At 43.0% G+C, this 14747-nt stretch overlaps 1 long non-coding RNA gene across 1 annotated transcript in view; it reads left to right on the plus strand.

Annotated features, from left to right (window-relative positions):
* Positions 1 to 11336, plus strand: part of LOC146821777 (uncharacterized) — a 28364-nt gene extending 17028 nt beyond the window's left edge. The window contains exons 2-4 of the long non-coding RNA XR_014962774.1: positions 9934 to 10019; positions 10350 to 10410; positions 11118 to 11336. This is a non-coding gene — a long non-coding RNA (uncharacterized LOC146821777). The remainder of the gene's footprint in view (positions 1 to 9933; positions 10020 to 10349; positions 10411 to 11117) is intronic.
* Positions 11337 to 14747: the final 3411 nt, after the last annotated feature.

Below are 14747 nucleotides of genomic sequence, written 5' to 3' on the forward strand. Positions count from 1 at the left end.
ATAAAAAAGATCAGGAATCCCATCTAGACTACATCATGGTTCAGACCAGGATGTGGTCAAGGATTGTGGATCTGGAGGTATTGAATAGAACGGACAGCGATCACAACGCACTGTTGTTGAAAATGGAACTGCCCAAACCAGCAAAAGCCCACATGGAACCGACTACTGACCCAGGCCTGGTTATTACTAACAACAGGAGGAGGGTAAAGTGGGCGATTCTGCGTGAGAGGAGGGACGCACTCTCTAGTTTATATACATCCATCCTCCCCTTGCTCAAAATGGCAAGTGATATCTGGGCCCAAGGGTTGTCCTCGGACACTTTGGCGAACCTGCTTATTCTCCACCAGGATTTGGTTGACACTCTTGCAGGTATTCTTAACCCTACCACTTCTAACAGGAAGCCCAGGACTACCACTTCCTCATGGTACAATGCCACATGTAGGAGATCCAAATCTGATTTGATTAACGCCATTAAAATTGGCAGTGATAGGCTAACGATTCGTGCCCTCAGGCTTGCCTATAAAGAAGTACTAAAGCAGGCAAAAATAGACTGGGACTGGGAGAGATGGGAGAACTTAGCCTCTGCACTTGCCAATAAGGAACTGAGAAGATTCTGGGCTATTGTGAATTCAGGGTGTGCGGAACCCCGTAACGCAATTGAAGTTAATTTAGATGCGGGGGTGTGGGAATCCCACTTCAAATCTTTATATGCAGCAACTTCCGATCTAGATCTCATGTCCTTTTATCCACCTTCTCCTGGGGACGCCGAGGTTCTGGAATTTTCCGTAGAGGATGTTTCCATTGCCCTTGGAAAACTAGCAACGGGCAAAGCACCAGGTATCGACAAGCTACCAGCGGATATGTTCAAAGAACAGCCAAAGATATGGGCGCCGTATTTATGCGCACTTTACAATTCCATTTTGTATGGTGCAGAGGTTCCGGGCTCGTGGCTGGGAGCGGAAATTATACCAATATATAAAAAGGGTTCGCCCCTGCTCCCCGCTAACTACAGGCCCATTAGCCTCATTGACGTCCCCCAAAAAATATTTGCACGACTTATATTAGATCGTTTGCAGGAGTGGACCGATGAGAATGAAATCCTTTGGAGGAGCCAAGATGGCGACTGAGACGGCAGCGTAGATTCCCGGCTCCGCGAGCCTCCGCACCCCGCACGGATATCCTGCAAGAGATCCTTCTTCTGCACCACGAGAATGCGTTCGTAAGTGAACGTGGCAACCGACCGCGTGACTCCGAGGTCTCTGACTGCCACACACCCGGAGAAATCAGCGATCGAACTTTGCGGCCCGTGCGGTCCCGAAGCCGGGACCTCGAGTGGGCACCTTGGCCGGGTGGCAGTTGAACAACAGCGGCCTGTGGTGCCTGGGTGGAGCCGGTCCACCGGAGTGGAGCCCCCATCGGCCTGCATTTTGCCGTGGCCGCTCCCCTCTACTGAGCGCTGCGGATTGAGGACATGCCCGGGTGTACGATTTCCGGATTCTGTGGCGTTTGCCCCTGCCTTTGTTGGTGAGCTGCCTGGGCGCCGTCCCTGGCCCGCCTTGATCCTTGCGGACTGCTCCCGGCTTTTTGCGGGAGATGGTCCGTGGCGGAGGCGACAGTTGCCTGTGACTGCGCAACGGCTGGATCGATGCCTGTCCCGTGATCTCTGTCTCCAGCGACGTGGCCCTCGAGGCGTTGCTCCCTTGGTCCTGGCCCCTATATGAGTCGGGCCTTCCCAGCGGCCATCTTGTCATTATGCAGCCGGCCATCCTGTCCGCTGGGACGCAGCGGGACTGGGGGTGTGTGACTTTCGGGAGTGTGGCGGAGCGACCGGAGGGAGCCGCTCTGGGATATGGCGACCTCCTGGAGGCCCTGGGTGCCCTTCATTACTCCTTCGCTCATGGCGCCGGGGTCCTGGGGGGGAAGCTAGATGATGTGGTAACAGCGTTGGGACAGTGGCGGCATACTGATCCACGGATACGCAGTGGCTTTCCACACTGCCCACAAGAGAAAGATGTTGTGGCCCCCCCCGCGCGTAGTGTACAGCCGGACACTTCGGACCATATGCTACCGTGTGATCGGCCAACGGTGAACTTGATCTGCTCCGGAGGTATTGGACCTGCACGGAAGATGGTGGCCTTGTCCCGTGCGCGGTCTCTGGAGGCCCAGGGACACTTTCAGCACCGTGTATTTCATTTGGCTGCTCCGGCCTCTCAGGTCCTTGTGGGCAGTGCAGATCCTTGGGTAATACTGGAAAAGATGCCCCTCCATGAAGCGGTCTGTTCGGATGCCAAGAGACTTCCACCCCACCTGTGTGCGGCGTTTCCCAACTGTTTTTGGTCACTTCTATACCTTGGGACATTGGACATGGTGCTGGGTCAAGGGGCAGGTATGGGCAGAATCGCAAAAAGTGGTCAAGGCTGAGGCTGATCCTTCGAGGGGGATCACTTCATAGATAGGCGGACTCATGGTTGTGCGCTCCCGGGGTCATTCGAACAGTTGGTGTGTAATGCCTCCCATCCCCCCCCCCTCCCCTATTTTTGTTGATATAATCGGCTTGGTGCCGCTGCTTGTTTGTCGGGGGGAGACCTCACCGTGCGGGAGGGAGAAGCCGGGGATATGTTTTGATGGCCCTCCTCCAACTTATTATGTTCTCTCCGCCCACCCGTCTGGGTGGGCTCTTTCTCACTCTCTTTTTCCCTGTCTCTTCTATATTTCGGGTCTAGTTCCAGGGCGACAGGCACACTGCTGGGGGGTGGGGCCATACTCATTTGCAGAGGTGCAGGGTGGGGGGATGGGGGAGGGGACTCTTTCGTCTTTATCTTCTTTTCCATGGCCTCCTTTTTCTTCACTGTCTCTTTTTGCCCTTTTTTTCTGGGATCAGTGCGATACACCACCCTGCTTGTGAATCGTTTGCTCTTCATGTGTGCCACAGTTTTTGGGGGGTCCGCTGGGCTTTAGGTACGGGGACCAGTAGGCGCAACTCTCTTTGATGTCTTTCCCTATCCGTACTTTCTCGCGCCGGCACCATCGCCTAACTGTATTGCTGCTAATTGTTTGTCTCTTATCCTGGCCCTTCTCACTGTTGGTAAATTGTCTGGCACCTGATCCTATTCTTTTGTTTCATCATAAAATGAAAAACCTTCTCTTTCCTGGTGCCCTACCTGCGCGGCTTATTGGCCGGACTATACTGAACTTAAGACTTCGCTCTCCGAGGTGCCGCCTGTGTTGACATTCGCTTTTTATTATCCTGATTATTTAGCGGCCGGCCCCGGGGGGTTGTAGGCCCATACATGTAAATGATTGAAACATCAATAAAGGTTTTTCAAAAAAAAAAAAAAAAAAAAAAAAAGAGAATGAAATCCTTTCGCCATACCACGCCGGCTTTAGAAGCAAAACATCCACCATGGATCAGATTTTCCGATTAATTATGCTGTACTGGAAAACTGTGGTAATAGAGGGTGGCAGCCTCTATATGGTGTTTGTCGATTTACGCTCTGCGTTTGACACTGTCCCCAGGGGCAAACTCTGGGTTGTTCTACGAGATCTGGGAGTTCCCAATTCCCTATTGGGGATATTGGTGAGGCTACACACCCAGAACTTTGCTCAGGTCAGGTGCGCTAGAGGAGGGGTTTCGTCTGCTAGGTTCACGGAGAGCAAGGGAGTCAGGCAAGGCTGTGTCCTGGCCCCTACCTTGTTCTGCTTATATGTAAATGGGTTGATATCTTACCTGGACGCAGTGCCTAATAATGATGCACCCAGGTTGGCAGGCAAGAAAGTCGCGGCTATAATGTTTGCTGACGACACCTTGCTTCTATCTAAGTCACCCATGGGGATCCAACGCATATTGGAAGGTTTTAACAATTTCTGCTGTGAACATGGTCTACAGATAAATGTAGACAAGACTAAATACATGATTTTTAACCCTTCCTCACACACTAGACCACCCCCCACTTTAGACTCGGTTGCGCTAGAGAGAGTTCATACATTTCAATACTTAGGTGTTACACTAAGTGAAAATCTCTCCTGGGCCCCCCATCTTGTTAAATCACAACTTAAATTGACCCAAATTGCGGGGGGAATATTAAAAATGTCAAATGCCTCCACTTACAAACCCATTAGCCCTGGCCTTGAAATCTACAAAACGAGGGCTAGAGCGGCAGCACTGTACGGTGGGGAATTGTGGGGGCATGCCGTCAGACCTGGATTGATCAAAGCAGAGAATAATTTTCTGAGGCAGTTGCTCTCGCTCCCCCAAAGTACACCTCGATCTGGGCATACTCCCTATTCAGGAGGAACTAGCCATCAAACCCCTTAGGATTTGGAGGAGGATATGGTTGACCCCCGAGCTCCTGCAGTACAGAATCGAATTACAAGAAATTCTGAGTTTAGGCAAGGCAGTGCATATTCCTTGGCTCTCCTACATTAAAGATGAACTTGTGAAAATGGGCCTTACCGACATGTGGCTTAATCCAGCTTCAGCCTGCAGCGAGATTTCAGGGAATCTATTTACTGAGCTTTATAGATCTCGATGCTCTAATGTCTGGCTGCATAATTCACAGAATGGTAGCATGGTAAAATCGTTCTTAGAGTTCAAATCTGCATACTTATTCGAAGACTATCTGGATGTAATTTTTCCTGTCATGGCCAGGAAGCTTTACATACAATGGAGGTTTGGCTCTCTTCCTTTAGCACGCCTTACTAGTAAATGGTCCCTGTCCAGGGACTCCCATTGTCCAGGTTGTGGTATGAATAACGAGGATGAATGCCATATTTTATTTTTCTGTCCTCTTTATAGTAGATTAAGGAAGAAATGGATAGTACCTATCTGCAGAAATTTAGGATTCAAGAAATGTTCTGATGCACTAAGGATATTTAAATCTGATACTGCAGGTCATATTGTGTTTGCACTTTCGAATTATTTGTATGCTATTTGGATCAAAAGGAGTTTTATAATTGCAAATAGTGGCTAGTAGTTTCGGTGTACACTTGATCATGAAATTGTAGTTCTGTCTTATCACTGTATTTTATATTGTACATATTTTTTAATGTGCTCTTTTATGGCTGAAAAATTGCCGAAATAAAGATTCTTGATGATGATGATGTTGCAGGCTTTGAGAGCAGCAATAATATATAAGTGGCATCAAGAAGTAGTTGATCTCCCTTATTCGAAGAGCAGCAAAGAGAGGAAACTGAAACAATATTTGAAGTGCTCTAATTAGATGCCTGTCTCCAAGGGTGTTATGTTATGTGTTGAACTGCTTTTTGAGTGGTGATAATTATGACCAGAAGAGAAATCCTTTCTATTGAATGTACCTCCCTTTATTGGTACCTGTCAACCAGCGACCTGCTTTTCTCTTAAAACTAGCTAACAAGTTATCAATTTACTGAGTACATTTTTCAAAATGTTGTTGAAATCTAAGTCTCTGATTTAAATTTGGTGGGAGGCCAGGTCGGGTATAGATTGAATTTGAGCAAAGGGCTTTTAAGTTTAAGGAAGTTGTGAAGCTCTATATTATCTGTTTTAAATATAGCCTGTATTCAGGCAAATGATAGTGACTGCTGATTCTCAAAAAGTGTCTGATGTGAGGGAAGGAAAGGGGTTGGAGAGATTGACACCAGATGATGGGACTCCAGACCAGCTACCTTCAAGTGTCAGAATTAAAGACCCAGGCTATGGTGTGGGCTGATTGCTGGGGCATCCAGACTGGAGCAAGTGGCAGTATACTTTGGAAGTAACCCAATAGCCTGTTTGGCTGATGGCCTTTCTGAAAAGAAGAGCCTTCCAAGGTTTCTTGTAGTTTATGTAGGTTTATTCATAGTTCAGCATCCCAGCAAAAGACAGCCTCAACATCACCATCTTCCTTTCAGTAACCGCTCTCCTTGGAACCTTTCTTCGTTTACATTCCACCCGTAGCTAGGTGACCATCCTATGACATCAGCAATAAATATCTCTACATATCTCCTTTTTTGACAACAAATGATAATATAAAAACATGTATTAACAAGATGGGTGAAGAAAACGAAGTACCAAATAATAACTATATACAATATTCAGTCAAACTAATTCCTATCCAAGCTTACACGCAAATATATCTCTAAATCCAATCCTAAAACTTATTTAACCTAAAATTACTTAAATTTATATCAACATATTCCAAATACATTTATAGTTAACATTGCGTGACTGACCATCATCTTGACTATACTTTTGACATTTTTATGGTTGACGCACTTTACAAACATTTCCCAAACTCCAAGTTGTGCCATCTTCCAAATCGACAACATTGGATCTCACACCTTTGACTTGAAAAAGCCCAAGGTACTTGCTTTCTCCTTTGCGAACCCACTCGTTTTTCCGCACTACTACCCAATCTCCTCTTTGGACACACACTCGTTTTACACCTTTTCTAGAATCATATATCCCTTTCATTCTTTCTTGATTTCCTTGCACCTTTTTCAACACTTCCTCACGGTCAACCCATATTTTCTCCTTCTTACACAGCCATACAGGACACTCTTTCTTCCCAGGCTCCCTTCCTTTGAGCGACACAAAAGGAGCTACTCCTGTACTAGAATGGGGAGTAATTCTGTGCATCCACACCATTTTTCTCAATTCTTCTCTCCACGACAATCCATTAGCAAGTGACAATTGTATGTTTTCCATAATAATTCGATTAGTTCTCTCCACTAGACCATTTGCTTGTGGTCTGAAGAGAGCTACTCTCTCATGTACAATCCCCAACTTACTTAAATAATCTACCAACTCTCTTGATACGAACTGCACCCCATTATCAGTCACAATACTGCCTGGTAATCCTTCCTCCAGAAAAACCTTTTCAAGGAACCTTATGACATTACCGGTACTAATTTCCCCCATGGTTTGTATTACAAACCACTTGGAATGATAATCAACCAGGACCAAGATAAACCTATCCCTCATTCCTAATTTATTAATCGGCCCAATGAAATCCATGGATAATTTCTCCCAAGGTTTTGACGGAAACTTAGTACATTGTAGAGGAGGTTGACGTACAATCTTTGATTTATCACTATTCAAGCAAAATTGACAATCTTTCACCAAGGCCTCGACTTCACTATCAATCCCCGGCCACCAGAATGATTCTCTAATTCTTCGTTTAGACATCCCTTGACCTGGATGACCCTCATGAATTATTTCCAAAATCTGTTTCCTTACCTCCTTCGGAGGTATGATCTGCCATCTTCTCATAATGTTATCACCACAAAGACTCAATTCTTCTTTAACTTTAAAAAACTCTAATCAAATCAGAATCCTTGCAATCATCCAAATTCCAGCCCTGAACAATTCTTGACTTCAATTTTTCCAACACTGAATCACTCTTCATAGCTTTCTCCCAATCTTCAGACAACAAAGCACACACCCCTACATTACCACAGATATCACCATTTATATCACCGCATACTTCATCAGAATCCTCCTCCAAGGGCATTCTCGATAAACAATCCGCAATCACATCTTTCTCTCCCTTGACATATTCAACATTCTAATTAAATTCCATGACAGATAGTAACCATCTAGAGATCCTTGGTGTTACACTTCCTTCCAATCCTTTCCCCCCTTTAAAGATGTACAGTAAGGGCTTGTGGTCAGTTCTCACTTTGAACGGGAGACCCCATAAATAAAATTTGAAATGACACATACCCCAGCAACACGCTAACGCTTCCCTCTCTATTACTGAATATGACCTCTCTGCACCTTGCAGTCTCCTACTTGCAAATCCAATAATTTTTTCTTCCCCTCTAATCACTTGTGATAACACCGCCCCAATGCCAACACCACTAGCATCTGTGGTTAAAAGCGTTCTCCCACCAACTTCGAACCGTCCTAATGTGGGTGCCTCAGAAATTTTCCTTTTTATAAGTTCAAAACTTGTTTTGCATTTCTCTGACCATTCAAATGGGACACCCTTCTTCATCATTTCTCTTAAGGCCTCAACAGTTTCCGCAAAATTATTTTCATATTTTGAACAATATTCTGCAAGTCCTAAAAACGACCTTAATTCATCCTTATTTTTTGGTTCTGGTGCTAAAGTCACTGCCTTAACAATACTTTTTTTTGGTTTTATGCCCTCTGTACTTATTTCGTGCCCCAAATAATCAACTACATTCTTTCTCAACTGACATTTTTCTTTCATTATAGTTAAATTGTGTTTTTCAAGTCTTCTCATCACCTCTTCAAATAATCTATCATGATCAGAATGATCTCCACCAGCAATCAAAATGTCATCTTGAAAACACCAGACCTTCTTCATGTCCCTAAATATACTTTTCATTGCCCTCTGAAAGACAGCCGAAGCTGATGTTAGACCAAATGGCATCCTTTTGTACCTGAACGCACCTAAAGGCGTGGCAAACGAAGTTAAATGTCTGGATGCCTCATGCAAGCTAATTTGATGATATGCTGCTGACATATCTAAAACGCTAAAAACTTGTCCCTTGCCCATAGTTGATAACGTTTCAGATATATTAGGTAAAGGCTCCCTATCTACCCAAATGTTTTTGTTTAGATCGCGCAAGTCAATACATATGCAACATTTTTTCCCTCTTTCGGCGCGATCACAATAGGAGCCAACCATTCAGAGGCTTCTATTGGCTCGATGATACCTTGATTCAATAAATTGTCAATTTCTTGAAGTAGAGGTTCTAACATTAAATTAGGTACATTCCTGACTTCGCATTGTCTTTTAAAATGATCTCATGTGAAAATCCCTTTAACAGTCCTAATCTGGAAGAAAACACATTGGGATATTTATCAAATAATCTCCCGTCATCAGATATGTCTTGTACATTTGCTGTTTCTAAGACCATAACAGGTTCTTTGGCATTTGGATCAATGATGATATTTAAATCTTTTTGATGTCTCCATCCCAGGAGATCTGACCCAAAGTCTGTAATATAGACTCTACCCCTCACTGCGTCACTTTTAAATCTTAAAGTCATCCAGCACATTCCTAGAATTTCCATTCTTTTCCCAGCATATCCCACTGCACAGATATCAGATTTGCACATAGACGGATTGTGGTTTTTGGACCAATTTTTTTCAAAATAATTTTTTGACACAAGAGTATACAAACGTCCTGAATCACATTACAGTGTGGTTTTTCTAATTTATCTGTACTTTCCATTTTCACATCAGTATGAGACAATTCTTTGATCTCATTTACCTGAACTTCTTCTTGATCAACATCAACCATTAGAAAAATATCATCAACATATTCACAGACATCCTCTACTTCTTGGATCTTATTTCTTACAATACCTTTCGTTTGACACATTTTAGAAAAATGTCCCCTCTTACCACAATTTCTACATAATGTCCCTCTTGCAGCGCAATTAAGACTAGTAGCTATATGCCCAGGAGCGCCACATCTGAAACATTTAATTGCTCTTGGTTGATAACGTGTTTTAGACGACTGAGGTGGTAACCTCTTATTGTCAAGATTAGTCTTTGCATCACTTTTGTTGTCATTCTTTTTATCGATAAGTTCGACTTTCTCTTGTTTAAAGCTATTAACAGGTTTATCCATTTCTTTTATCCAGATATCCGTATGTTCCATTGCCTTTGCAATCCCAATTGTCTCATCTAAACTGTATTTTTTTGTCAACAACTTTTCTCTTATTTTTTTGTTATTTACACAGCGTACCAATGGATCTCTAATTAAAGAATCGTTTAGCTGTTCAAACTTACACGTCACTGCTAACCCTCTCAAGGTAGATACATATGATTTTATATCTTCACCATCTTTGTGGTTCCTGGTAAAAAACTTATGACGTTGAAGTACAACATTCGTTTTTGGTTTAAAGTGCAATTCTAACATCTGTAAAGACATGTCGTATATATTAGTAGGTTGACCATCTCCCATACCTAAAGATATTTCTGGTATTTCTTCATAGATTCTTCTACCTTCTACTCCCAAATGATGCAAAAGGATTGCTTGTCGTCTAACAGGACCATATTTGTCTCCCCCGATGGCTAAAAGGTAAGTTACAAATAATTTTTTCCATTGTAACAATGGTATAAACGGTTCCCCAGGAGACACTAAAAAGGGAGGTGGAGATGACATTGATTGGTCTGACATTATCCCCTGCAAAGGAAAAATAGGTTAAGTCTAAAATAAAAATTTAAAACAATAAGTTAAAATAATAACTTGAACAATGCCTTACTAAGATGTTATTATTGCTATCTTTTTGAATATTTCAAATTCCAATTTCTTTTTAGTGGAGTAGTCTTTTTTTGATGTTTGATGTAAAGAATTAGTCCTTTCTTAATGTTGTTGTAACTGTTAGTCCTTTCTTTTTGTTTATTTCAGCTTTATTGCTACGTTCCATGAACACGGAGTGAAGAACCAACGAGACGAAAATCCTTGAAACGTGAGTATTTTAATGATGTTTTAGACACTTTAGAGTGTTCTTGCAGCTTTTATTGTATATGCGATATATTTCAGCCCTTGACTTGCGAGTAAACGTTCATGCGCGATGAAACACGAACGTGCTCGGTCCCTTCGTTTGATTTGTGCGCGAACCGAGCGCGCGATGCAAAGACGAGCGCGTTCAGGGTCACGCACGCGAGTCTTAGTGTTTAATTATAAACAAGACGCGCGAGCGTCTGAACGGGCGCATTAAAAGTTTGTCTAGTTAGGCTAGTGCATAATTTTGTGAGTATCGCGCTTACAATTTGGCAATTATGCAAGTCTAAAAGCCAAGCCCACAAGCGAAGTCAATTCAATAAATCTGTACAACAACACGCATATCTGCATACAGCGGTACTCTTCGCACGCAATAGCAGTGTTGCAGTCAACGCGATAGACAGAGCTGTAGTTTTGGTTATTAAGCGCATCAAAGTTGTTATCAATCCTGGTCTTTTTCTTGATTTCCTACTCGCGCTTGACAATATTAAATAATACTTCATAAAATTTAGTATTATTGAGGTATTATAAATCCTTCACAGTTCCTAAACTGCACGGTCTTTGAATTTTGAATTTGAAAAGCTAAAATTTGATACAGTACTCACAAAGCTGAGAGCTATGTTTTCTTTGCCTTTATCGTGCCTTTATCTTCCCTTTATCTTTTCTTTATAGTCCAAGGATGGGATGCTGGTTTCTGCCTCCTTGAGCAGACCACTCGTCGCAATGAAAAGAAGAGCCTTCCAAGTTTTCTTGTAGTTTATGTAGGTTTATTCATAGTTCAGCATCCCAGCAAAAGACAGCCTCAACATCACCATCTTCCTTTCAGTAACCGCTCTCCTTGGAACCTTTCTTCGTTTACATTCCACCCGTAGCTAGGTGACCATCCTATGACATCAGCAATAAATATCTCTACACTTTCCCTATAAAAGGCTGTCATTTCTCTCATGTCCTGGTGCTGAATCTCCAAGACAGTAGTTTTGCAGGAGTGAGAGTCAGCACCAAGAACTTCAAGTAATGAAATTGAGCTCTTAGAACCCTCACTGTGAAGGGACCTGGGGCAGAGTGAGTGCCATCATAGCAAAAGGAAGTGGATTGTGATTCCCCTGACTGGTTCATCAATCACAGCAGGATCATGTAGCTGCAAACTGACAGCTAACTAGGCCCTGATGAGGGATAGCACATGGATGATGAATACATTTGACAACAGCTAGCAGTAGTGTGAAGGCCTATTGCAGCACTTGTGGTTAATGGTAGCGAGCATGTACCCACAGGAAAATAAACAAAACGAAAAAGTCAACCAAATACAAATATTTATTTTTAACCCAAAACCGATTGTGAAAAGAAACCTGAGGGGGTAAGAGGAAGTTACATCTCAGGTCTTGGGCCTCACCCATAGATAGAATGTACTTATTTCTGCTATAAAGGAGATACAGCACACTAACCATTGTAATTGGAAGAACATTGCGAGTGCCCACATGCGGAAAGACTGGTAGCCCAGCTGAACTAATGCTGTTTTACCCTGAAAACAGAGTATCATGGATAAGGTAGAATATGAACAAAGGGACTGCTTTCAACAGTGAGTAATTACACCATTCTTAGGCTAAAAACTAAGGCTAAGAACCTGGAAAACGTGAGGATGGCAGTTCTCCTAAGAATCCTAAGAGCATCTTCTTCTTCTCAGAAATTGGACATGAAGAAGGTTGGGCAAGACTTTCCCCAGATGGAAGTGCTGGCTGCTGAGTCCCCTATCAAGTTAGACATTGTTTGAACTGTAAGAGGGGCCCCACCAGGAATGACTCCAGTGTCTGGTTCCTTGTGGGTGGAGCTTTCAGGCAACATGGTGGCTTGGGATTATGGATAAAAAGGAAAACTGGGAAATTTCAATAGGTCTTCCTCAATGGTAAGCCATAATGGCAACTTAGCTTCTGATTTTAAGTTCAACATTCACCAAATGCCGTTGGCCAAATGGGGACCAGTTTGGTAGCCATAGAAATTCACAGCTTCCAAGTCGCCAAGTCTTTTTGTCAGTCTTTGTTTGGTTAGGGCATACAGATTTTTTGTGGCCCCATAATTTGGAAAGCAGGCATCAATTTAAACAAAAAAGGTTTTAGGAAATATTTGAAGGAGCAATACATTTGTATGTTTAATAATAGGCAATGGTCATCTTGGTAGCTTCAATTTGGCCCTACTAAAATAATAATGATGGCAACTATTTTTATATTATATATGAGATTCATTTGATAACGTTTTATTCATGTTATTTGAAAAAAAGTAGATCCAGGTATTTTTGTACGGCTTCTTGCCACCTGGAACCCAAATCTTTGATCATTTTGTGTTCACACTAGACGTTGAGAGATATGAATTCCATTTACTTTCTATTAAATCTATAATCAGAAACAAAGATTTAATCATTCATTTTTTCCAAAATTATTGCTGTCACAGGGGTGTGACCATGGATGACAAGGAAACGGATGTAGATCCTACTGGTCTGTCTTGGCATTCCCATTCAGGCCCATGTGAGGAGTGGTTTCTAGTGAATCTTACTTGAAGGGTCGGGTATGTCAACACAAGGGGTCTTGCCAAACATCACAAGATGGACAAAGACCACTCTGGATTGCCCACAGCATTTCACTGAGATAGGATCATCTGTGGAGCAAGCCCCTGGGAATGCAGATCTAGGGCCTGAGTGAGCAACACTGACAGTGTACAATCATTCGCTGGGCAGCACGAGGGATTTTGGGTTGCCGCTGGCTCCCATGGGTTGTGTTGTTTTAGGGGAAGTGGTAGAAAGGGCTGGGACTGTGGTAACAAGTTATAGACTATTGGAGCCAATCCCAACAGAAGTGATGCATGGGTATAGCCATTAGCACAATAAGCACAACTGGCCGACCCACTGGCCCCAGACCATGGGGAGAAAAAAAGAGTTCCTGATAGGGGTTTGGGAATGTCTGTCCGAGGATTTTCTGGCACACATGAACACATCGACTGCATGAGGTGTTTCTTGAGTTATTGGTGCTTTGGTGATGTAGGGATTCCACAGGAGTAAGCTAGTACAGATCCCTTCAGAATACCTAAACAAACATCAAAGCTATCCCATCTACCTTGGATGGTGCTGGAGATTGTCTATGTGAATCTGGCATTTTAAGTGCCAGGAAAAGGTGAGTTTGATCTAGACTGCACCGTTGCATAAGTCCAAGATCTGCATACATTGAGACTAAGGTGCATAGTTGAAGCTGTCAGTAGATCCTGATGTGCTTTGTCTAGACGACCTTCTAGAATTGTAAAGGCACATATAATTAACTACTAAGGCACCTATAGCATCTGCCAATGGGAAGCAGGAAATGACAGTGATAGAGGGATGCTGTTGGGGTCTGTTCAGGAAAAAGGGAAACTACAGAAGAAAAAAAAACATGCAGAATCCACTGTGGGAAACCTTTCTACAGCATCCCTTCAGGAATCAAGTTCCGAAGTGAGGAATTACGTAATGCATAAATGTTTCACAATGCGTTCAGGAAGCTGTTGCCTCCCTTTGGTTGGATACCAGACTACAGCTGCATGAAATGAATAAAGATGTTCAAGATATAGGTAAGCAAGTGTTTAAATAGGAAGAAGCAGGAACTGTAGGTTATTAGTCAGAAATGCTTGAGGCAGGAGGTGTATATGTTGCAAGACCGAATGTCATGTTACACGAGAAGTTGGAGGATTTGTAGAATTGCTTGCATTGCTTGCACGAAAGAACATCTGACTGAATCAAATTGGACAGAACTGATATAACAGCTTCTCGTGTCCTCAAGAGGAATATACTGCCCAACATCCTGACTTATCTACATCCTTGCCAACTAAAATAAAGGATAATTGCCGACTCCAGCCACAAAGACTGCTTCTTATTCAATGGTCATAAAATAATATTTTTCCAAGATGTTTCAGTGATTGCTCTCCAGAAGAGGAGAGCATTTTGGTGAATTTACAGACTACCTTGTATCCCACAAAACACCATATCGACGTAAACACACCTACAGTATACACTTCAACTGAGATGATCAGCAGCACCATGTGAAAACTTTGACTAAAGCTGAAAAGATCCTACAAATTGATGACTGCTAACAGGATAAATAAATAAACATTCTATTTAAAAAGGAGCCAGTCTTAAGCACTACAAGTGGATGAATGTGACCAGGAAAAGGAGGGCATACAAACCATCCGCAGAAGAGATGCTTAGGGAACAGAAAGTGGCAATAGGGCAGCAAGCAAATCATCTCACACCAAGAGGCTCCTGAGAGAAGGTGGGGGCTAAGCAGACAC

This window comes from Triturus cristatus, chromosome 6, assembly GCF_964204655.1.
Source record: "Triturus cristatus chromosome 6, aTriCri1.1, whole genome shotgun sequence".
Classification (NCBI taxonomy): domain Eukaryota; kingdom Metazoa; phylum Chordata; class Amphibia; order Caudata; family Salamandridae; genus Triturus; species Triturus cristatus.